The sequence below is a fragment of the Anser anser genome, assembly GCF_964211835.1.
Source record: "Anser anser genome assembly, chromosome: 2".
Taxonomy (NCBI): domain Eukaryota; kingdom Metazoa; phylum Chordata; class Aves; order Anseriformes; family Anatidae; genus Anser; species Anser anser.
In genome coordinates, this window is record NC_139721.1 from 35,428,162 (window position 1) to 35,452,402 (window position 24,241).

The 24,241-nt window shown below is 38.8% G+C and overlaps 1 long non-coding RNA gene across 1 annotated transcript; it reads left to right on the forward strand.

The window, feature by feature from the left end:
* Window positions 1-720: 720 nt before the first annotated feature.
* On the forward strand, window positions 721-23,904 carry LOC310893701. The gene is made up of 5 exons (XR_014579220.1): window positions 721-1,287; window positions 1,377-1,497; window positions 12,911-12,981; window positions 14,266-14,298; window positions 17,344-23,904. It is a non-coding gene; the product is annotated as an uncharacterized lncRNA (long non-coding RNA).
* The last annotated feature ends 337 nt before the right edge of the window (window positions 23,905-24,241 follow it).

Below are 24,241 nucleotides of genomic sequence, written 5' to 3' on the forward strand. Positions count from 1 at the left end.
GATTTTTTAGAGGAATATAAAAGGACTCCCACTTAGCAACTCTCAGTTGTAAAAACACAATGAGTAAAAGTTTGATAACCAACTGCAAAGTTACATCATTGGTTTTCAGGTAGCCTGGCAATCCATAAATAAGGACGCACAAATGCTTAGGCACCCCAGGATCTCCAGGTATCCTATGATTCTGTCCTAAAGACCCATTTCATGCAAGATTGCCTTTCTTGCCTTAGACAAACTTACTGTCTTTCTGCTGCCCCGAGGTCTGGTTTTCAAGGCCATGGGATATTTGGAGATCCTGTTGACATCTTGGGTTCTTCAGCACTGCCCATTAGTGCTTCATACTCCCATGGTGGAGCTGTCAGGACGGCTCTGACCCACTGTTGAGTTACTCAGAGGAACCACAGGCTAAATGGGCAGCACTGACAGATGTGCACTGCCGTGGATCTCACTAGCAAATTTAAGAACTATTTTTGGCTTTTCATTTTCAATATCCACAAATCAGCAAGAAGCGAACTAGAAAGTGAATAGCCTTCTCCATTAAGAGGTTATACTCCTTAAAATGTTTTCTTTTTTGGAAATACAAGTACATACAATTGGGTATCTTAGCTCATGGTACCCATACGTTAGCTCAAAGTTGAAAGCATCAATAAAACCATTGTCCATTAAAAGAACCTAAGTGTGTTCTTGCTTTCTTTTGGCATCTGTCCTACAATTAAGCACTTTACCTCAAAAAGATCTTCTTTCACTCATGTGGACTGCCACATTGGCTGGGAGAGAAAGCAGTACTGAAGACTATGGCCAGCTTAAACATATTTGTATATTTGCATATTTAGACAGAGAAAGGAATGGAAAGCATTCCCCCTGCCCCCCTTTTCAGTGGCTGTCATTTCGAGTATGGCTAGAGGTGGGATGAGGTTAAAAGTTCAGGAAATAGAGAGAACACAGAGCAACACCATACACACTCACTGTAATAGGGACAAGTGGCTTAAACCCCTTCCCCAGCCCTTCTCTGCTCCCAAGTATTGCCTTATACAGTACTTACTGCAAGCAGTCCCCTATACCGTCAGGGTGTTATTACAGTTCATTTCTCAGCCAGGAGCTGGGTAGGACAGTCCTGAGCCCAGGCAGGCGACTGCGCTTTCAGCATGATTTGCTGGACGGATGAGACCTGGCATTTCCAATTAGGGCACTCGCACAATGCAGCGGCCGGGCTATGGCATTGCCATGCAACCCAGCTCCCCGGAGCAGCTGGCTCCGGCAGCCCTGCTCACCCGGCATGGTGGCTTCAAGGTAAGGATTTTGCTCCCTGCCCTGCACTGGGGTGTAATGCCCACGGGCAAATTTATGCTTATTTTGTGTATGTGCTCTCCTCCTCACAGAGAAGTGAAGAGCAGGATTTCTGTGCAGCACCATATTGAAATAATGGGGATGGGCTGCTGGTTTCTCCCAGGACGATGACGTGCAATCAGAAAGCAGATTCAGCACCCCAAAACGGCAGGGGTAAGTAATACCCAACAGCCAACAGCAAGCAGAGTGCCCTGGGGAGGCAGGAAGATGTCTGCCTGGAGAGGCAACAATATTCAATTGTTCTTGTAGTGGTCAAGGGATCCACTTCTATTTAGTTTGGGGTAGGCTCATCCTTTATTCTGATAAGGCCAGAGTAGATTTAATAATGTTCATCAAAAATGACAAATGATTCACACAGTAAATTTTGTTTGTGGCTGAATGACATCAAAACACAGGATTAGACAGATTATCCTGTCCCAGATTCATCAGCCTTGAGCTTTCTGAGGTTAGAAATAAAACAATTAGCATACATTGGCAGTGTCGGAAGCTGCAGCACAGGCTCCGTGTACTCCTGAGTTTCACCATTCTGGCATCCATCAGCACAAACAGCGAACCCAGAGACCCTTGTCTTTTATTTCTGCTTAGTGTATATGGGAGGGAATCATTTCTCATTCCACATGTTGGGGATTTCTATTATTATCTTAATTCACCAACTGAATGTAATCCTTATCACAAAACATTTCACGGTAATATATAACTATTGCCAGTCAAAGCCTTCTTGCAGCTATCAAGGAAACTGTTCTGACCTCATGAATATCACCAGCTTTAAGGACTCTCATATTCTAAAAAATCTGTTAAAAATACTTTGATCACTTGCATCTCATAGCTCCCCACCTGTGACTGACCACAATTTGGTGGGCATTTTATCTGCTCCACTGCTCCCAGAACTCTTTGCCATGATATGGAATCTGCCAACATTTTTTCTTTTCAGTCAATAATATCGAGGTTTTTGTTCACTGATAAGAGGAGATTTTCAGTATCGAAATAACAACAGAAAGCTTCTAACAGGTGCTGTGATAATTGTTCCTTCTAGCAAAGATCTAATTCATATGATAATCTGTCATCATCCAGCATTTCACCCTAACTGATTTTTAATGCTATATTGATCTCAGCTTCCATAATTGGCCTCTTCAAATAGTTCACTTTCTTCTCTTCAGAGAATAGGGAATTGCAGGTTTTGTTTCTTTTACTCTCTTTTACTAACTTGTACACATTGCCATGAAATTTATTTCTGTAGAACTTTTTTTTTTTTTTTAAGGAAGAGTCTACATTTCTGAGGCTTAGATAAAATGTAGTCAACTTGCATTTGCTCCTGAAACCTTTACGTAAGCCAAGAATTATTAACTGAGAAAAAGAGTAATATCTAATAAAATGCAATGATTGTAATTTGCCTACCTTTAAAAAGTAATGATTTAATTACTTCACACAAAGGATGTCACTCCTCATAATATCTCAGCTGAAAAAAAAAATACCAGAAAAAGATTAAAAAGAAAAAGAAAAAAAAATAAAGAAAAAATAATTGCAGACTTTTGTGCTTATCTGTCTCATCTGTTGAATTCTAACCTATATAAATCAGCAGCTAGAGGTGCAGTAGCTAAGCTAACGAAGATGTATGGTGTTCTGTGACCCTCATCATCCTCGTACATCTGAGAACAGAACTCAGAACTATAAGGTTACTGTGACTGTGGGAAGTGGCAAACAGTCAGCTTTTTTCTCTCACCAGACTTAGCAAAATCATAAGAATAACTAAAAAGAGAAGTAAAACCATGTAACTAGTTCTTTGCATACGGATCGGGGAGAGGGGAGAATTTTAGGTCATCTAACAGCTAATGTAAACTGCAGGATTGATTCTTTCCAGAGCTAAGCCTGTGATTATATTAATCATGAACACTAAAGCTAATGCTATACATTACACTTCCAGGGTTTCAACAGTGGGTTAGAGCTATAAAGACGGGAAACAGTCCCCAATATTGAGCACACCATTAATAGAAATAAAGAACAGGAAAATAATTACTGAAACAGCTAGTCAGCTGAATACTGAGGAATAGTGAGCAAGCAATTATCAGTTTGTAATCGATGTGACCATTACCCTCTTCTATAGTCTCTTTCTGAACACATCTTTTGCACCTGGCACTTCAGCGAAACAGCAGCTGAAAGAGGACTCTGTAACTTGTCCATAATAGTCTGCTCCCCTGCCTTCAGGAGCAAGTGGCCATTTCAATGGCTGCAGATGTTAATGTAAGAATGGACACCGCTAGGTACCATTCTTTAGTCGCAGTGCCAGAGTCCTTTTAGTCAACAGCTTGAGCTCTTTAATTCATGATACAGTCTTTATGTTAGGAGGTCTCAAGGAAACACTGATAGCTTCTGCTTCAGATGTTCTCAGATGGCTGTGTGAATGATGTGGTGGTTGGGAAGGTCACATAGATGTCCTGTATTTGCTTACAGTAAAGGCCTTCATAGTGTTTTTCTGATGCCGTCTGTTTAAATTGATATGCATGTCAGCTGTGTAGCTTGCTGAATTCTGAATACACGGAAAAAAAAACAACCCTATGTTATAACTGGTTCTCATTAAACTGCTAAATAGAATACTAAAAGGTAGCTCAAAATCAGGTGCATTTAATAAAGCTGTATTTGAATTGGCACACATACGGTTCCCATGTGTTTTTCAGTTTGCTGGTGTTGCAAGTTTATCATCTATATTACCTATGCTTAAATGTTACTTCACTCCAATAAAAACAGGCATCATTTACAATTACTATCAAACATTGCTCAGTAGGTCCACGGCCAGGTTCGTTAGCTAGCCGTTTCAGGCAGCATAACAAACCCACTGCATTTGGTGGATCTTGGAAAGTGATTTATGCCTTTAGATTAGATATGGGTTTGGAGGACTAAAAAAAACAGGGGCATGAACAGGGGATTTTCTGTAGGAGATACACTTTTAGCTTGCATAGAATACAGAGTACTCATTTGCCACAGTTTACTTTATTTGCTAAATCTGCAGAAGTCTGTGAAAAAAAAATCCCAGTTCCATGTTGAAGAAAACAGTATGATGTAAACTGCTGTGAGAAAGGGTGCTTTCCTGTTTCTTCACTGAAAATCCTTTGGGAGAAGACAGCAAGGAGACCTCTCTGGCAAGCCTTTTCGGTCTCCTGAGGGCTTCCTGCTGCAAGAACCTGCCCTCCCAGCAGAGGAGGGGAGGCTGTCATCCTTCCAGATCCAGCCGTTTCTGGCTCTTCAGATCCACTGTTATGAGTCAGGCAAGGGCAAGTCTCGACTCCAACACTGATCCCAAAACAGATCAGTATCCCAGCAAGACTGCACAGTATGCATTCACACCCAGACTGCCAAAACTAACCTTGGCCATAGGAATTTGGTGTCCTCGTAACTCTGGAGACATTGCATTCCTTAGATATGATAGATCTGTTGAAATATATATAGGAGTTTTACAGAAGGTTTGCCTCAAACTGTCTTTCACGGTCAGAGTCATAGCAGTGAGTGCTAGCACACCCCTCTAATTTGGGACTACACAATACCTCCATAGTACTTTGTTTGGTTGCTTACTTGGAAACACAACAGTAGGAAATGATTTTATGCAATTTAATATGAGAAAAAGAATGAAGGAGCCAGAACTGCGTGATCATCCAGCATTCTGGACCACCATCAGGTAGTGTATGGAATACAGTTTGGCCATCTCTGCTTTACAGCAGCACAAAAGTGCAACAGGTTTTAACCTTTCACTTTTCAGGTTATGAAGCTGAAATAACGTAGTAGAAGAAAGAATCTGCAATTTAATCAATAATCATGCCCATGGTAAGATAAATTTATACATGCAAAGTCTTCAACAGTTTTTTTTTTGTTGTAATGGCTGAGATCCAGAATCTTTTTATATTCTTTTTTTCTTTCCTTAGACTGACATAAGACCAGAGGTCACTGTCACTTTTCTTTTTTCTCCTTTTTTTTTTCTGTGCGAGAAGAAAGTGGACACATAGAAAAAAGAAAAAAAAGAAAAAAAAAGAACCCTCTAAATAGGAAAAATAAATCAGAAATACCAAAAAACAGGATAAACTCAGATTTTCTGAGTGATGCAGACATCTGGAAATAAAAGCCATCTGAAACAGTAATTTAAAAAACATCGCAAGTTCTTTTGAAGTGTGATTTCTCAATGAGGAAAGCAACTTCTCTGGCTCGAGGAAGGTGCAGTGGCACCATGAAGTTCATGTAACCTTCCCAAATACTTCAGAAACCCATATAAACTCATCCAAACCAAAAAGGAAAACATAAGGCAAGATATTTGACTCACAAAGTAGCCACTGAAATGTCAGCTGGTTACAGAGTGTTCCACCTGCCAAGGCTGAAATCTAGGACAAAGATCCCAGGAGGGTCAAAATCCTGTAATCCTGACTCAGACCAAAGTCCTATTAACTCTAAAACTTCCATAGAAAATGAGTGAAAATACCTATACTATACAAAGAGACTAGAATTATATATTTTTAAATTTTTATTATTACTATTTTTAATGAAAGCAACATGCTTGTGGAAGATGCCAGGCTGTTAGTCCCAGAAAATAGAAGGCAGCTATAGCTGCAGCAACAGTAGGACTTGCTTGTTCATCAACCTGCCTTGACTTAGGGCCAGGACAAAGTTCAGTCTCCCTTCCTGCTTAAATCCTTGGCTCAGGAACTTTTGTAGCCAGCAAGGGTGTTAATTAGAGTCAACTGTCGTGTTGACACGTGTACTGGGAACAGGGAGGAGACCAGCTTCTTCATTTTTATGACAGCATTGCACAAAAATAAGTTTTGGTTGGTTTGGTTGAATTACTTGATTAGAATTTGAGCTGATAATTTACAGGGATAGGTGCTGTATCCACTGCCAGTACTCTAAACCATCCAGCTTTGTCCAGGATCAAATTTATATAATGGCCCAGGTTCAGCAGTGACATAAATAAGGGTATAAATTTCACACCAAGTGTAAATGAGTAATAAAGTAGTTACAAAGTGGTATGCCTGTGCACTGATTTGGCATTCCATGTGTGTGCTGAAGCAATTTGGTATGCTATGGGGACAATATTCAGCCCTGGCATAAATCAATGAGACTCACATCTATTGAATACCAGAACTGAAATAGGACTCACAAACATTTCAAACCGTGTAGGAATTAGAGATTGGAAGGACATGTGAAGGGAGAAACAGCGCAGAAGGGGAAAAGAGCAGTAAAGAAAGGAGAGAGGAGGGTAGAAGGTGAACAGGACCCTGTCTGTTCTTTTTACTACTCCTTTTCTTCAGTGAGCAACTTGCCTTTTTTTTTTTTTTTTTTTTTTTTTTGGCATCCAAACTGTGCAATAAATTGGGGAACAACTTGGAAACACTTAAAAGCCCTTTAATGATCAGTCACACCTGATGGGTAACAATCACTGGGGTCAGTTCTGAACCAGGTCCAGAGACCTCTATGGAATTTCCATCTACTCACTGAAAACAGCTTCAGGGGAGTTTGGCTGCCATATATGCGTGAACCCATAGTGTTCTAGTGGAAGTGAACTGGGCCTAATATATACACTTTTCTAGAGCTAGTTTCCTGCAGCAAGCAGATCCCAAGTGATAAAATACAGTAATGCAAACATTCAAATCACATGGAATGAAAGATTCTGCAAACTTGGGTCAAAATAATGAACTGCTAAGATGTAAGACTGGTAGCTGAAAGCAGGCATGGCTTTACCAGGTGGCTAAGGCAGGTCGGTTGCAACTCATTTTATCAGGCACTCTTGCATCACAAAAAAACAAAGGAGAGCTGCATGGCTTTGCCATTCCTCTATACAAACTAAGGCATTTCCTGCAGTGTTTATTATTGCACTGTGCAAGACTAGAAGAGACTAGCAAACAATGGTATATGGTATCACCTAACAGGTTCCAGATTACCCAAATAGCTTGTAAGTAGGCATGAGGGAGCAATGCAGAAGTTCTGCAAATTGTCACCATACATTTCAGACATTTATAAGCTTTCAGGTGTTGATCACAGTGGTTTATTTATATACTACGTGTGCAGTGCTAAGGCCCTCGACACTAACAGGGAACAGAAGGCAGCTTTTTTGTTTTGTTAGATTTTTCTCAGACTGAGCACTTGCTACCAGTTTTAAACAGCAGTTTTTGATATTTTAGTAAAAACATACTGATGTCACTTTTTAACAAATTTCTACATTGCTAAGGTCTACAGACATTTTCATCATGAACAGTTGTCTCATCATGCTATATAAACATACTTGGATTATCAAAATACTCTCTGATACATTTTATAAGGCTTGCCAGAGCAGGAAACAATAAAATTCAGGATAAAGTATGGGTATGTGAGATCTTCACTGTCAGCAAGCTGTACAATTTCACTACTTTTTTTTTTTTTGTATATCACCTTCACTTTGTTACTAAAACCAGTAGAATCTACTTAACTGTATTCAAATTGCATTTAAATTAAGTGGCACAGTTTCTGAAAATGTTTCTTCACAACATACTGAAAGGATGCTTATAATTGATGTGATAAGTGTAAATTTATTATAATTATTCACCTATTTGATCAACATCCACCCACATACTATCAGTCTTTGCTGGAAGTTTCATCTACATATACTTTGAGAAACACATTTAAAGCAACAAAATGGTGTCATGTTTTGCTCCAGTGCTAAATCTCTTCTCTTCTGCACTGCTGTAGCAAATGGTAGAATAAATAAAAATTGCTCTTGGATTATTAAAATCGCCAGCCATAAGCTTCCAAAGGCCATCAGAAATGTAAAATAATAATAAATGTACATTACAGCCCATCAGCATCAACCACCAAAACACTGTTTGCTGAGAGTTATGAATACTTCCATGGCAACAGGTAAAGATTAATTACAGAGACAAAAATGACAATACTTTCCCAGTGGTATATAGATCCTTATTAATTTCTTTCTGATCCTTCCCTGAGAACAGGGAGGGTGGAAACTTCAGGGGAAGTGCGCCTGTCCAGTGGGGTATACTTAGCAGAATAAGGCCGAAGAGGTTGCCTTTAATTAAGCTCAGGACATTTCCAAGCCAGCTTCAAATATCATCCAGTGTATTTAGCTCCTGCTAGACTCATCTGAGGGCAAAGGCTGGGTTAAGAGGTAGGTTATCTAACAATCTTCTTGAATTAGACAGATCTGGGTTAAAACATGCACTGCAGTGAGCACAAGCTTTTAGTTCATTAGAGCCTTAGAAAGGGCTTATGCATCAGCACACAGAGAAGTGCATGCATTGTCAGAGCTGGGTTAGGAAACGTTGCAGAGTTACCTTACTTCCCAGAAGGCTCCATGCATTCTTGACCTTTCTGCCACCCAGCAGTCTAAGCATTCACATAGATTCACAGAGCCAGAGGTAATCAGGGAAAGATCTCACGTGATGCCTCACTGGCTCAGTTGCAGGCTTCTGCACAGCACAAGTTCTTCTGTGCAAGAGCAGACATGAGCCCCCTGCCAATCTCACAGGTGGTATTAATATTTAGCCATAACAGACAGGACTAGGGATAAGAAGAAATTGATTTGATTATCATTATGTTAATTGTGGTACCCATGCACTTCATTCAAGATTGAAGCTTAGCAGCTGTATAAATTAGGTGTTAGCAGAGAAAATAATTTGGTGACTAACCTTGAATCTATTGTCCTTAAGCAGACTCTATTTACCAGAGACACATTCTCATTTGTTGGAAAATGTTATAAAAATGTAAGAATTAAACATTTTAAATCCTATTTGCAGCTTCTTAATAAAAATACTGCCAATCATCCAGGAAAGTTCAGGCATCCTCTTTACATCAGGCTGGGTTTACACAAGGCTAACGGTTCATTTTCCTTCACCAAACAAATTTACACACTATAGCTGTCTGGTTTCAACTTCCTGGACCATCGGCTTAGTCACCTGCTCACAGATCATGAAATTCCTTCATGTACACACTCTCCCTAAAATCAGATATTTTTCCCCTCTGCTCCCCACTCCCCACTTTACTGCAGTGGGGATTTTTTTTTTTTTTCCCAGAAGCAAATTGCTTAGGTTTATACCAAACTTGTTCATACATGGTAGAAAGCAGTGAAGATGTGTAGGTAGCAGTTCAGCTTCTGAGAACATAAAGTTATGATGCCAGTGGTTGGGACCTACCAGATAAGACAACTGTCAGTCATCTGTTTGGACAACTGTTGTGCATGAAATAACTGTGAAAACACTGAAGAGCCTTTTCTTGCCACCATCTCACACAGTGTCTTTGTACACAGTGTGAGATGGTACAGTACAGATGAGATGCACTATCCAGTTTTACATTTCTGCAGTGGAGCAAGGTTTATCAAAGTCTCACAGGAATCCCTGACTCAGTTTCCCAGGATCAATCAGTAACATGTTCCAGAGAAAATCTTCTTATCTTCTCCTGGCTAGCTAGTTTCAAGCTGAGGAACAGATGGTATGATCCTTTAGGAAAATGGAAATAGATGGGCTGAGGCAAATTAGATCATTTGGAGCTATTTATCTGATGAGAATTGAAACTCTGAGATGGCATCACCTTTTCCTGAGGTGGCAGTAGTAGCAGCAGATGTGAAAATGAGGAGGTGAGTCAACAAGACCAAAAGGCACCTCTTGCTGGCAGGTACATCTTCTCTATAGCAAGCTTGTATGACACTGGCCAGTTCACCTTGGCCTGTTCATGGGGTGTAGCTATCAAAGGAGAAATCTAGGGTGGTGCTGACAGAAGAGGGAGAAGTTTTCTTTTAGAGTACCTTTCTAAGAATTATCTGCTAATGGGGTTTTGCTAATCTTTTTTGGATTCATGCTTGTAGCGACAGAAGCCTAGAAATCACCACTTTCTCCTGTGACAAGGCAAAATGCAGTTCACAAATTTGTTAACAGAGGTTGGGCGATGGGTTTCGTGATTTGCTTATTTCAATTGCTACTGTCTAACAAATCAGTCTCCCTGAAAAGCTCCAGCAAATAAGGTCACATCACCCTTGTTGAGGGGTTCACCTCTGAAGAGCCTGTTCAAGAGGTCTGTCTCCTTGTTCAATGGCCTCTGCAGAGCTGGTCCTTAGCACCCACTCTAGATGTTTGCTCTAGAGAGAGGCACCTCAGGCAGTTCCTAGTCCTTTCTCTTGGCAAGACAAAGCATATGTGCAGGTATGGGCTCAGATCTGGGAGATGGTGCAGTTGTATAACAGCTGTACTCCTTCAGAGCTAAATACCCTTGCAGAGCGCTGCATGAACAGAGACATGTTCCTGTCAGTCCATAAACCAACAGGTACATCTGTTTGGAGCTTCTGGTTTGGCAGAATCACCTTGCTTTTGCATTCACATGCACATATTCGTGCTGATGAAAAGGGTGGTATAGGGGCCATACTGGATGGATCTTTTCCCCTTTGCTCTAGGAGCTTTCCCTTTCTGCCTGCCCAACATGGTAAAAGGGGAAGGGGCAGAGCCAGGTTTCTCCTAAACATTCTCCTTCCTCTCCCCACTTGTATGGAGAACTAAAACAACTAGAACAAAAAAAAAAAAATTGAAGAAGAGGAAGAAAAGCAGTTGTCTGCTCCCCGCAGCAGGAATCACAGTGTGAACAGCCACTGAGTGACAGAGTAAGAGTAGGAGGTTGGGCTTAGCTGCCTTTATTCCTCTGTGCATGTGGCTAACAACAAAGGCCATATGCCCTGATCCTATACATCTTTAGTCTTTTAAGCAGTCTTCAGCATGCAAGTAGCTTTATTAAGCATTATTAATTATTACAGCATATGGCTGTAAAGATAAAAAAGAGAAGTATCTTATCACCCCTTTAATTAAAATAGCTATAAAGCTAATTCCTTAGACAATGTTTGTAGACAGGAAGAAAGATAAATTAATATAGTCTTTTTCGGTGGGTGAGTTATTTGCAAGGCACTACTGATTTCTACACAAGCATTCATTCTTCATAGGGACTGACAAAAAAAAAAAAGTTTAGAATAATACCTGTCAAACTATGAGCTTATCTGTGAATTGTTCATTTTGACCATTCACTGTCAATGACACATGATTTATCCCATGATATATTTTCTGCTACCCCAATGGGTGAGATGTTTTATACAATAAAAACAGCTGATGAGGACTAGGACAGGTTTGTGAATGCCACCAAATGAACTGCAATTCAACAAAAGGCATGAGACAGATTCTGCTCCTATTACTCTGGTATTTCTAAGGGACTATTCAATGTAAGATTGATCAAGTTGTCAGTTACAAATGACATCAAACAAAAACCTGTGTGGCTTATTGATGAGTTTATTTGCAATACTGTGTTTTCCATTCTTTGCATTTGCTGAAAAGCCAAGTGTATTGAAATTGCCTGACATAATGAAGGTGATTCTTTATTTGCCATATTCTGGCACTGAGTAATTTTATATACATTTACAAGTAAAGCTGTAAGGTGTAGTTTGTTTCCCATTTTTCCTTCTTGGAAAAACAGAAGTCTGCATACTTCTTAGAACTCGGTCACACTACTGAGCAACAGAAATGTCTAGTGCGATTATTTCCATTTACAAAAAAAAGAAAAAAGAAAAAAGATAGTGGCTCAAGAAAAAAACTCCTGAAGTAGAAGAGTAATTTTATTCCATATACACATTTTGGCACAGACATACCAGATGTCTAGCAAAAAAACAGTTGCTTGAAAATTGTTTAAAATATTAATCTTATTGATAAAAATAAAGGAAACTTGTTATCCTTGCACTTTAAAAAAACAGCTCACTTTGATAGAAGAAGACAGAGACCTGAACATTTCCATAGAAGCAAATGATAAAAAAAACAAGCCTTATTTTGAAATGTGCCTCAAATTTTGGCAGAAAATACAGCTGGGCCCCCTTCAGTCTAGTCTGTTAACTAACCTCATCAGGTTGAAATCCAGCCCTTTCCTATAAGCACCAGGCTTTTGTAGTGTTTTCTCGACCCACAGTCAGCCGCCCAGCTCACTAAGTGCTTGCATATGCATAAACAGAACAAGGCATCCTTCCCCTGCCTGCCCCCTGAAAGCCTCCAACACCAAAGTAAAGGGGAACCTTTTAAGCAGGGTTTTAATTAGCACCCATTGTTCCTGGGCTAACAGGACAGGCAGAAAGACCCTGTGATTTCAAAACTGTGATCACAGTGGGAATCTAACTTTGCAATTGAATCAATCTGCAAACTCCACAGGGCTTGTAGACTGAAAATAAATAAATAAATAAATAGGGAGTAGACGAGGGAATTAATTACAGTGGCGTACTCACACTGCTATGTTTAGGGGTCTGTGAGCATCTCTCTCATATATTTTTAAGAGGAAAATAGAATGATAAAAATCCACTAGAGAATGAGATCTGGTCATACAGTCTAAACATAAAAGTGAAATTCAGCATTAAGTCTACCACTTGATCTTTAACTTGTAGCATCTGCACTACAGATGGTTACTTCTGAAGATGTCTGAAATGGCTAACTGGGAAAAGGAGATTTCAGGAGGAAGATATTCTTTGACTTTAGTAGGCTTGGCATATATTAAGCAGGACTTTAGCTTTTAACAGATATTCCTCCACTTTCAGTTGAGATGTGCCTTTGTGATGATGCATGACATGATACATCTGTTTCAAGAAAACCAGGATGAATACCCTAGGTAAGAACTTGTACTGGATGATATCTTTTCAAATTTGAACAAGTAAAACCTGACTGACTTTTCTGTGGTTCTGTACTAGCCCAGGCATGGCTCACCACAGTCATTCTTGTGGCAGCTAGGCAATTCACCTCATCATATCAGCTACAGAAGTTTCTGAGGAGAGCTTCTCCCTGCCTTTTCATGTAGAAAATAGATGTATGTATTTGAGTAGTTCTTTAAAAAAAAAGACGGAAAACAAGTAATAGAAGTGAAAGCAAACTGTACTCAAGCTCATTTAAGAGTGTCATCTATTTTATAGCTATACAGGGAAAGCAAAATTTCTATTTAAATAGAAAGATTGTAGGAAATAATGACATGAAATAACATCTCACCTTGTTATAGTTATGGTTTTGAAAAGTTAATTCTGTGCATTTGTTTTATTATTATTATTATTATTATTGCTATGTTTTAAGAGACGTAAGTCCTCTATTTCTTATGAGAGTGCATACCATGAACTGCACCATATCAGGACAAAGAGATCCAAGTCATAGAAAAGAGCAGACTTCAAGCAGAAACTTTTATGTTAAACTTTAGAGTGCATAAAATAATTTTAAATTCTAAAATAAAAGATAGTGGGGAATAAAAAAGTGTTCTTCAAAAGTCTATTTCATGTTATGTAAGCAGTCACTGAGGAATTATCTCTATTTTCACTGCCAAAAAATACAATAACGTTTTCTTATGAGCACTGGTTTTCTTACTGACAGCAGCTGAGATTCCCTGAGATCAAGATGGAGGAGCAGTGAAAAGGCCCACTCCAAGGAACAGATATTTATGGGCCCTTTTCAGCTGCCTAAAATCTGAACTGAATCAAAACATAGATGTAGCCAGGAGCAATTTTTGAGCTACATGCAAAGCAAACCTCTGGCTGATTTGAAGAATGCTTTTTTAATTGCATGTTAAATATATCTTAAAAGTCCATGAGAGTTGGCAAGGCAAGCTTTCAGAAGCTGAGAAGTATCAAAAGTAAAATTGTGTAAGTAAAAGCAAATATCAAAAGCAAAATCAGCTTCCATGAAAATATGCATACTATTTTATTCAATTCTTCTCTCATTCAATGCACAGGACAGGCAGAGTTCAAATAATGAGCGGCTATGCAATATTTGTGCCTGCAGGCCTTATTTACTATACACAATTCATATCCTGCTTTGAAGACAGGGTTATTAAATTCCCCATGAACTTTTTCATGGCTCTGCTCACTATATTGTATTTAACGGCTTTGTGAGCAAAATGAATTTATTTTTACAGGATGACTTTGAGGACAGGGACACATTGTAAGAGGTAAGTGTTACCATCATATCACAAGGAGAGAATTGAGGGTCAAAAGGCCAAAAGTATTTTGGGCATATGACTTAAACAACCAGGGCCTGATATTTTTCAAAGTATTTCACATTCAGTGACTTTGTCTACTTCAGCTCCAAAAGCGAGTACATTTTTTTTCACTGCAAATCTGCCCACATCCCTCCAGAAAGGCATTCCAAAAATGAGTGACCATCTGAAAAAATTTGGCTTCATAGTATAGCCACAAATCACAGAGCAACACAAAATTTAACCACAAGGTTCCTCTTCCCTTTCTTGCCATCCTTGCCAGATTTCCCCTTAGCAAACAAAGGAGCCCCACAAACAACAGCGCCTTTGATTATTTCCCAGTAAAGGTCTAGCTTTTCTATGCAGTGAGGATGATGCCCTGTGGGATAACAGCACAGTCAGCATCATCTAGATGCATTCAGGCTTAAACATCTACCCTACAGCAGGGAACTAAACTGTCAATGAATAGAGTTAAGTGCCTCCAAAGAGCAATTCTGGACACCTCAATGCAGAGGATAACATGGGACTGTGTGACTCCCACAGGACACTCCTAGAAGCCCATTGAATCAGAGGAAGATGGAGATGCCACCTGCAAGGTGGTAGCTCATGCTGCATGAAGGAAAGAAGTTGTACAGGCAAACTATATTCTGGCATTTTTTATCTTTCTTTGCTTAGCTTAGAATTATTATGTTCTTCCAAACTGCTATTTAAAAATGAAAACACCTTGAGAATTTACTTACACAACTCTTTTGATTAAAAATAGAAGGTTTCCATTCTGTTCTAATATCAAAACCTGTGCTGGACATCCCCAGTGTCCAGCTTAGTACCATTGCAGTTACTTCTGGAAAACTGTCTGCTGCTATGGGATCTGCACCAGCTGGAGCATGGACAGCTGTGCTCTAGGGTGTAAGAGCTGTCTTTTGCCTGCAAAGTGATATGTAGAAGCACTGTAATCTCTCTAGAGAAAGGTGTGCTGAGGCACGTACAGACCTCTACCTATTCCCCACCATCTCACCCACCCTGAATCCTAGTCAGACCCAGTTACCTTAGGTCCAAATCCGTTTCCCACCCCAATTCCTCTTGTGGCATTCTTTTCCAACCAATCTCTCTCCCAATTTATTCCCTATAGACATCTCCTTCTAGTTTTTCTGTTGCTGCTCAGATGTACAAACCCTGTTACTTTTGCATTCAAACACAACACCTTCTTTTTCCATGTTGACAGGACCTGGCAGGAAATCCTTAAGAACATAGCTAAACCAGATTTGATAGCCTGAACAGCCCAAAACATTCTATTGCAATAACAGGATACATCCAACTCAAATGTAAAAATATTCTTTGGAAACTGAGCTGCCAAAAGCTTACAAAGTTTTAACTGACAGTGTTCAAACTACAATTTAAAAAGGCTTAAAAATTGGCCAGATTTGCGTAACAGAATAGGAGAGTACTTTTCTAACACAAGGCTAGCATGAGTCATTCTTACCTTGTGTCAGAAATGTGTGTTCTTTTGAATTATTCAGAATGGGATCATTGCACAGGGGCAACTGAGTGATGTTTACCTCACAATGCCCTTCATGACAAGCATAATTATTGTGGAAAGGTAGAAAAATTTCAGCTGAAGAACATCCCATCTCTAAAGTGTGATAGCTCTAGAAAAAGGGATATCTATAATAAAGATAATAAAAATGATTCCAGCTTTCCAGTCATGGAAGAAAGACCTGGTAGGCTCTCTGGAAAAAATGGAGCATTACCAGCCTTCACCTTCCTTAAAATTTCCTTTCGTTGACATTCATTATGTTGAAATTCTTCCACAATTAAATGTTCTAAAAAAAAGTAATAATAACAATAGTAAAAGGCATTTTTGTTTACCTTTTGGTTACCTTTGGTTTGTACAGGACATAAGAGACTTGAACAGCAGTTCCATTTAACCTGATTAAAAAATATTTTTCATAAAAACAAACAAACAACAACAAAAAACACACCTGTATCACTGGAAAGTGGAAATTGTTTGAATAATCCTAATAACTACCCTTGTAGAATATGCTGTGCATTGACTTTGACTTTTCATGCCTGAAACACAAATGTCCCTCTTTTCTTTCTGCCTTGTTTTTAATTAAATAGAATTTTCCTACCACATTGTCCAAGGCAGGGGAAATCACTTAATACTCCTGCTTCTCCTTTGGGAGAAAGAATGGTAAGGATTTTTTCATCTTTAGCTCTCTTTTACTGCAGATGGCAACACATGGTTTTACAAGTCAAGGTCACATTTAGCTAGTTGTCATGGTGAAAGAAAACACATGGGAAATTGGGCATATAGCATTTAGTTTGGCTTTCTGGGAGAAGTAACACACAAGAAACCCTGTCATGAAGAGGCTGTGCTGAGCCAACCTTTGGTGCCTTTAACAGTCATCTTTTTGGCACTCACGTCTAAACAGAAAAACGAACCTTTTCCTCTCCTCAGCTGTAAATCAATACCACCAATATGTCCCTAAAGAAAATCATTAACAAATTGTATAAATGCCTGACCAGTAAATAGTAGGATTTCCATTTCAATTGTCCACAGAAAAATAGGAACTGTTTTTATAAAGTACTCAAGCAAGTCTGAAATTGTGCATTTTAACCGTTTTAAAGACAAATATATCAGCAGAACTAACTCACTCAGTGCTAAGTGTTTTCTGGGAAAAATAATTACATATATATCTATGAGCTCTTAATGACTATTTTCTCCAGAGTAGGAATTGAAAGAAACTGACAAACATATGGAAAATGCAATTTCAAAACAAATCTAAACCTTCTTTATAAATATATTGAAAGAGTATTATGAAAAGCTTTCTTCGCAAAGTAGCTGAACTACCGTAGATGAGCTTCCCCTAGATAAACTCTTCTGGTAACTGCCTGTTCTATGTACAAATTTAAAAGCTGGCCTAGAGAGTGCAGGAGTAGCAGTATGAGGAAAGGGCAGCACTAGGAATCAGATGAGGAAACACAAATATATGGTTGCTGTTTGATCTTTCTCTACAGGCTAAAAACCATTTGAAGACATCTTAAATTGGAAAGCAAAACAGTCTGAATTTTCATTAGTGAAGTGGAGAGAAAGAACAAGTTGCTGAAAAAAGAAGTGTGATGCAGTTCACAATAAAATCCTTTCCATTTGGGATATTTTGGGTGGAAATGATGTAATCTGTCACTTCTGATTGCCAGTGGAAGCTCCCAATACCTTCCCTAAATGTAGTTTAGAATCAATTATACAAGGCACTTGGACGCATTCTGCCCTGGACAAGAGTACCACTACCTTTTCCCTCTGTTCTAGCTCATCCCTGTGGCAACTATTGCATATGTTTCCATAGAAGTCTGTGTTCAACATTTCAGAACTTTCCATCAAAAACCTAGTTGTATCTATTGAAAAATCCAGCAGCAATGTACCAGGTCTATTTTTTTTTTTTTCAACGTGAAAGTGGTCTTAGGAAAGAAAGATGAGTATTTATTTGCTATTAGGCCATGGGAGAAAACCATAAACAGAAAAACAAAAACAAAACCAAAAAAACCCACACCCATAAAGCTAACATGAATAGCTACTTCAGGTTATGGCTACTGGCAGATTTTCAGTTATGCAAATAATACTGGAGGATTCCCCCTCACTTTCCAAGCTCAGCTTCTGCCTTTGCAGACTGCTATGCCCTGTGCTTTGCTTGCTGGTCAGATAAACTCTGTCTCAGAACTGACTTGTTCCGGTGATTTTGACCCAGCTGAGTGCCCAGCTAGAAGTCTCTCCAGGACCTTATGTTCACAAGCGTAAAGAGAAAACACAATCCAAGCATTTTCCAGATTATTTGGCCTAGTGCTTTCCTCCCAGGCCCTCCCATTTTGCCCCTTTCCCCACAAAGGAGCACATTCCAGCTCTATGAGGAGGATTGCTCCTTCCAAATCCCTTTTGCACTTTGAATTGTCCCCCACTGTTTAAGAAACACTGATTTAAGGATAATCTTATATCTATGTAGATGCATGGTAGGGATAAAGGCACCCAGATTACTGTGAGTGTTCCTTAAAAAAATAAGTCCTAGTATTACATTATGGAGCAAAGCAGAGAATGAAGAAAGTGGAACAGAAAAGCAAATACCAAGCTGCATTTTATGATGAGACTGATTCAGAAAATGCTACTTTCTAAAGCAGGCTCACAATTACGTATCCAGCTCAGTATTTTTATGTAGAAGTGATGAATTCCATGTTTGTCCCTGGGAGCAAGGAGTGTCATGACTGACCCATGGCTGTGCAGGGGATGTAACAAAGCTGATGTTCACATGAATTCACCGAGCATGCAGAGGGATACTGCAAAGAATCAGTGTGTTTAAATGATAACATCTAGTGACCTCAGAGCTCCCTAAGAAGAAGAAGAAAAAGAAGAAAAAGAAAAAAAAAAAAGAAAAAAAAAGAGAGAACAAGGATTTCTAACAGTAGTGACAAAGTCCTTATTAATGTGTGCAGACAGTCTCGTGTGCAGTAACAAGTTTGGTGCACTGTTTTCTGACAGCAAATGTGAGAGCCATTTTCTAACGTAAAAAGGCTATGTAGTCAAGAGGAGGGAGAAGGTATCCAAGCAAAGTGCTATAAGAATTCATACTGGACTTGCAGTATTTTCTGTTATGAGCTACTCATAAGTCAGAAAAGAAGAAAGTTTGTCACATTGTCCTGTGATCACTCAGACAAAAACTATCAGATGTATAAATCTGGAGAGCAGACCAATAACTGTTGCTGGAAACAACTAAATATGTCTTCTGTTTTTGGGATACCGAACATACAAAGAACAAGGATTGGGATGTCTCAGAATCCTTTATTTTGTGCCCAAGACATGTAACATTGCTTGGCTACCTCATTAATTCAACGTTAGAGAAAGTATAGAAAAATGTCCTGTACACAAATACAAATAGGGATATTCATTTCTACTACACTGTAGAAATCTCAGCTCTTTCCATATTTTTCATTATGCTGAAATAATGACAGAGCAGAGACAGAAGAATCGTTACAACTGTGTCCACATGGTATTCCGGCACACTCATAGATTTTCCAAGGACGATATATTTCAGGTATTTAAGTGTGACAACACAACATATCCTTGATATTAATTGCACCTCAGAAGTGACTATTTCTTCCAACAGCTGCAAAAGGAGATAGTTAAACCTTGTTAGCTAAATCCCAGCTCTACTTTGGATGCTAATAAAGGACACGGTATAGCTGTCAGACAGTAATTCTTCCTTCTTGGAATCAATACAGCATAAATTGCCCAGCACTGGGGCTCCAGGCTGAGGGGAAAGTGTTTATAGGTGAAATGTGAGATCAGTGTACAGATAACTTTTCATCCTTCATTCCAGCAATACTATTTCTATATTGTAATTTGAACTATAGGTCAGGGAAGGTATCTCAACATACCATCAAGAGAAAAAAGTAAGAGAATCTGTGTTGAAAATGTAGCTGAGACAGAGTTTGTGGAAGAGACAAAAACATTAGGATAATGTGAACAATGAATCAGAACATGAGGTTGTGAGCACATCTCATGGAGGGACAAGAAGTATTTGGGAAAAGGCTGCAGAAGCAGCAGATGTGTTGGGATTAAGTATACATATGTAAAGAAAGCAAAGTACATAACTTTCTTGTTCCTGAAGCAGACATCTCAAACACTTATTAGTAAAGAAACTTCACTGGGTGGGTATGCATCTGATCACATTAGCATGAAGCTTTAATCTAATTAATGTTTCAACTAATACTTTGGAAATATAAGGTATTGCAGATAAAATGCGCATGTAACATGCACGTTGGCAAATATTAATGCAGACAGAACATGTGTACAAAGTGATCTCTGTTGCTGGATAAGCCAAAATTTTCAGACTAAACTGAAGCAAGTTTCGGTTATTGCAGACCTAGAAACCTAGAGTATACATAAGAATAGCATTTTGAAATTATTTAGTATACTATATTGAAAAGTAATCATTCTGAAATGGTTTAGGGTCAAAGTGGGCAAAGCAATAGAGCATGTTTCCACTAGGATGCTGTAGCAAAAGGGATAATATAATCCATGGATTTATAAATGTAGGGAACATGTGTGATGGCTTCATTCTCTATAGCAAAGATGAATTTATTGGAAAGGTAGATATATATGAAGAATTGGTGCTCTTAAAAAACAGAGTCATGGAACTGCTCAAGAGCCATAGAATATACCCTATTATGAAAGACTTAAATACTCCAACAGATTTTGTCCATTAAAAATAAAATTGAGAGTCACTTGACTACAGTGCATAAGTGCATTTATAGAAGAAAATGTAGAGTCATTTAACAGCCAAGGAAAGTATGATAAATGTTGAAAGCTGAAACTACACAAATTTATATGAGAAATTAGGCACTATGGATTTTCATACTGAATGGGTGATCAGCCTCGAAAACACAAGAAGTTTGAGAAACTTTTGTTGCTGAAAACCTCATGCCAGAATTGTTGTGGTGGTGGCTTTTTTTTTTCTTTTTTTTTTCTTTTTTTAATGTGCTGCTTTACCAACATGTTTTGTGAAGCTCTATTCACTTCAGAAGTAATACTGTGAAGTTTAATGGCTTTGATCTATTGGTCTGATGAGACAACAAAATGATCTGTCCGTAATTTAAAGTCTATAAATCTATCAATACATTCTTGTTAACAGAAGAACTTGGCACGCTGATGTTCATCTACTGCAGTTTAATATCTTCCTCTTTTTCTACTAATAATCAATGAATTTGTTCCCTCATATACTTCACTTAATTAAAAAAATACTATTTTTATCTGCTCTAGCTGAACTGCTGAAAAAGCACATCCATTCATGCATCAACCATTCAATGAATTTGAATATAAACCTTTATGTTTAAATTAGCATCCCATAGTCTGCTCCCTGATTCCTTGTCTTCCCAAAAAGTGACATGAATTGTGATACTGGTAGTGTGCATTAGTTTTTCAATGACATTGCATCCTTTGAAGCAAAAATAGTTGACAAAAGCATCATCAGAGTTGTGGGTACCCTGGCAGAAAATGCTGATGATTCTCATGAGAAATTTTCTTAGGAACCTGAATAGCAACAGGAAGAATTTGGAAGTTGGGGGAGGCAAGGCTGAGCACTTGGCAAGGTCCTCTTTTTGTACTTAAATTCTGCTCTTCGTGATACCCCCCTGAGAGACAATGCAGGCGTCAGACTTCGCTGTCTATTATTGGAAAACTGTGTTGCCTAATCTGTATAGGCAGAAGACAGAGCAGAGTCACGGAGTTTCTATGGAGATGGGAATTGGTGAGGAAGTGCATTTTCTCCCAATTCATCCAGTCTTCCTGATCTTATAAGGGGCCATTATAACCATTTATCTCCCTCTAAAGAAATGATGACATCTTTGGGAGAAATTGTAAAAGCAAGGTTAAGTTTGGCCACAGATGAGGGTATCTGATATCTTTTCACCAAGTCCAGCATTTCAAAGTATAACTCAAAACAGTTTTTGATTCTTAGACCTGACAGTACATGCCTAATATAGATAAGCTGGTAGGCTGATTTTGAAAAGAAATATAAATCCAGTAAGAGGTAATGGAGAGTAACATGGATTTTCTAAGTAATGGTATATCTCATTAATACTCATTAATGCTCTTGTTAATACTAACCATGCTATCAAACAACTGCATGCTACTCGAACTCTTCACTGCTGAACACCACTGGCTGACAGGCATGCACACAAAGGTGCCCAGACTCTCTGAGCTACTGGCTTGGGCATGTAAGCAAGCAAATTGGAGGTGCTTTACATGATCATTTGTGCACCTGAGAGATGCCTGGAACATTTTAGATAATTTTTTCTGATTTCGGAGTGCATATGGATACTCAAAGTCTGTTCACCTCCCTGTCTATTCTACCTCTTCCAGCGAAATTGTTTTAGGAGGAGAAAATTATATCTGGAAAAGGAAATTGTGGGAAGAGAGTGTTACAAAGCTGGATTTTTCACTTTAAAGCTGCTTGTTTGGCTGCTGTTACTTTGCATTGGTTTGAGACTGCTCCTTTATCTACACATGTATCTTTTAAGAGGACAAAGGACTGGGGAGAGGAGTTAAAACAAACCGTGATGGAGTCATCAAAAAGAAATATATATCTGGCTTCAATTTAGCTTGGTTCAGGGACATAATACATGTGGTGGGTGACACCCTCTTACAAGGGTGTTTGTAAAGAAATACTTTTGCCTATTTGTATTCTTATGTAAAAGAAAAGTTTTTCTTTTCGAATCTGTAAAGACCAGATGTTTTTGCTGGCCTTTTGCCGTCCTCCCTCAAGGGTAGCACAGTGCAGTGGTCCAGGAGGCCAAGGCATCACCTGTCCTCCCTCCGACGGCACTGTCACTGCCCCGGCACCCGCAGGCCACTTTATGAGTGCTGCCAGCTCTGCGAGCACGTTTTGATATGCATTTGAAGCTAAGCTTGATTTATTTCATAAAAGAGGCTTTCTCCAAGACAACGCTAAAGTCCCAGGAGGCAGGAGGAGATGAGGGGAGGAAGCCAGCAGAATTATACATTCTGGTCCACAGCTCTGAAAACTCTCACTGGAGCTTAGTGAAGGTAAAGGGCCATAGCATAAAACAAGTTCCTCAAAAACAAAAAGGAAGGGGGGTAGGCATTTCCCTAAAGCCATGTAAATCTTGAGGAAAGCAATATATATGTGTGTGTATATATATATATCACAGTGACAGATAACCCGATCACAGTAGTTTATTCTGCATTTATTCTTAATTTGCAGATCTCCTTTGGTTTTAACCTTTTGCAGTTTTTGTTTAATCTCTGATAGAAGAACGGTTGTAAAAGTAGTATTTAGACTTGCATAATAAACCACATATATTGCAAGGGATATAATTTCATAATTTACTTCAGTGTACAGAAAAAATAAAATCATGGAGCATTCAGCTCACATTAGTTGCAACAAATATGTTGTTACTGTTATCAGTAAAACAGATGCTTTTTTAAATGTAGACAAACATTTATGTACTGAGGCATTTTCAAAACCAGAAAAGAAAGAAAGAATATGACTAGAGATCTTTTTAATAGTTTGCAAGTTCAGAAGACATCTGCACTGCAGTATTCTATATGTTTAGAAACATACATAGCAAATCACCTTTTATTTACTTATTAAAAGATTTTTCTTTTTGGATCTACTTAGCTCAGATTTTTAGAATGACTCAAAAATACTTTGAGGTTTTTCTAAATTAGATCTCTACCATTCTTTTCGTTCTAGTAAATTGGAGATATTGAAACTGTGGTAACTATACACTATACAGCGATTTGTTTGACACATCCTTTCTTCCTTCCTCCCCTTTCCCCTCAATCCCATCCCTCAGTTTGCTTGCGAGGACAATTCAGGAGCCACGTTTTCCTTGTATGATGTGTATCACCTCAGCATTTTGTGGTTATACAAGTTTTACAAGCTAAAAAATGTCAAGTGAAAATGCTGAGCCACCACTGGAAGTTTTTTTCTTGTGAAATGTGGTCAGCAGGCCTAAACTAATTAAAAGTTATGCAAACATCAGCAGGTCAACAAGAGAGAAAAAAAAAAAAAAGTATGCAGGAAAATGTGGCCTCTAGTAGATATAGACTGCAATACTTGAAACTTTTCTAACACAGATATCCAGAATTATATCACAATACTTTAAACAGCACAAGTGGTTTCATTTAGAGAAGACAAGGTGTTACTGTGGTCTTCAAATGCTGCTTTTGCAACCCGCACACCTCGTGTTTGTTACAATGCCCCCAGGAATAAGCCCTGGGAAGACCACAGTCTGCTTGCAGAGTGTGTCTCTCCCCACTTCTGGAAAGCTGCAGCTGTGGGCGCAACCAGACCCCCTATCGGGCAGAAGGTGGTGGAAGAAGGTAAAGGCAGAGAAGCCCAGAATA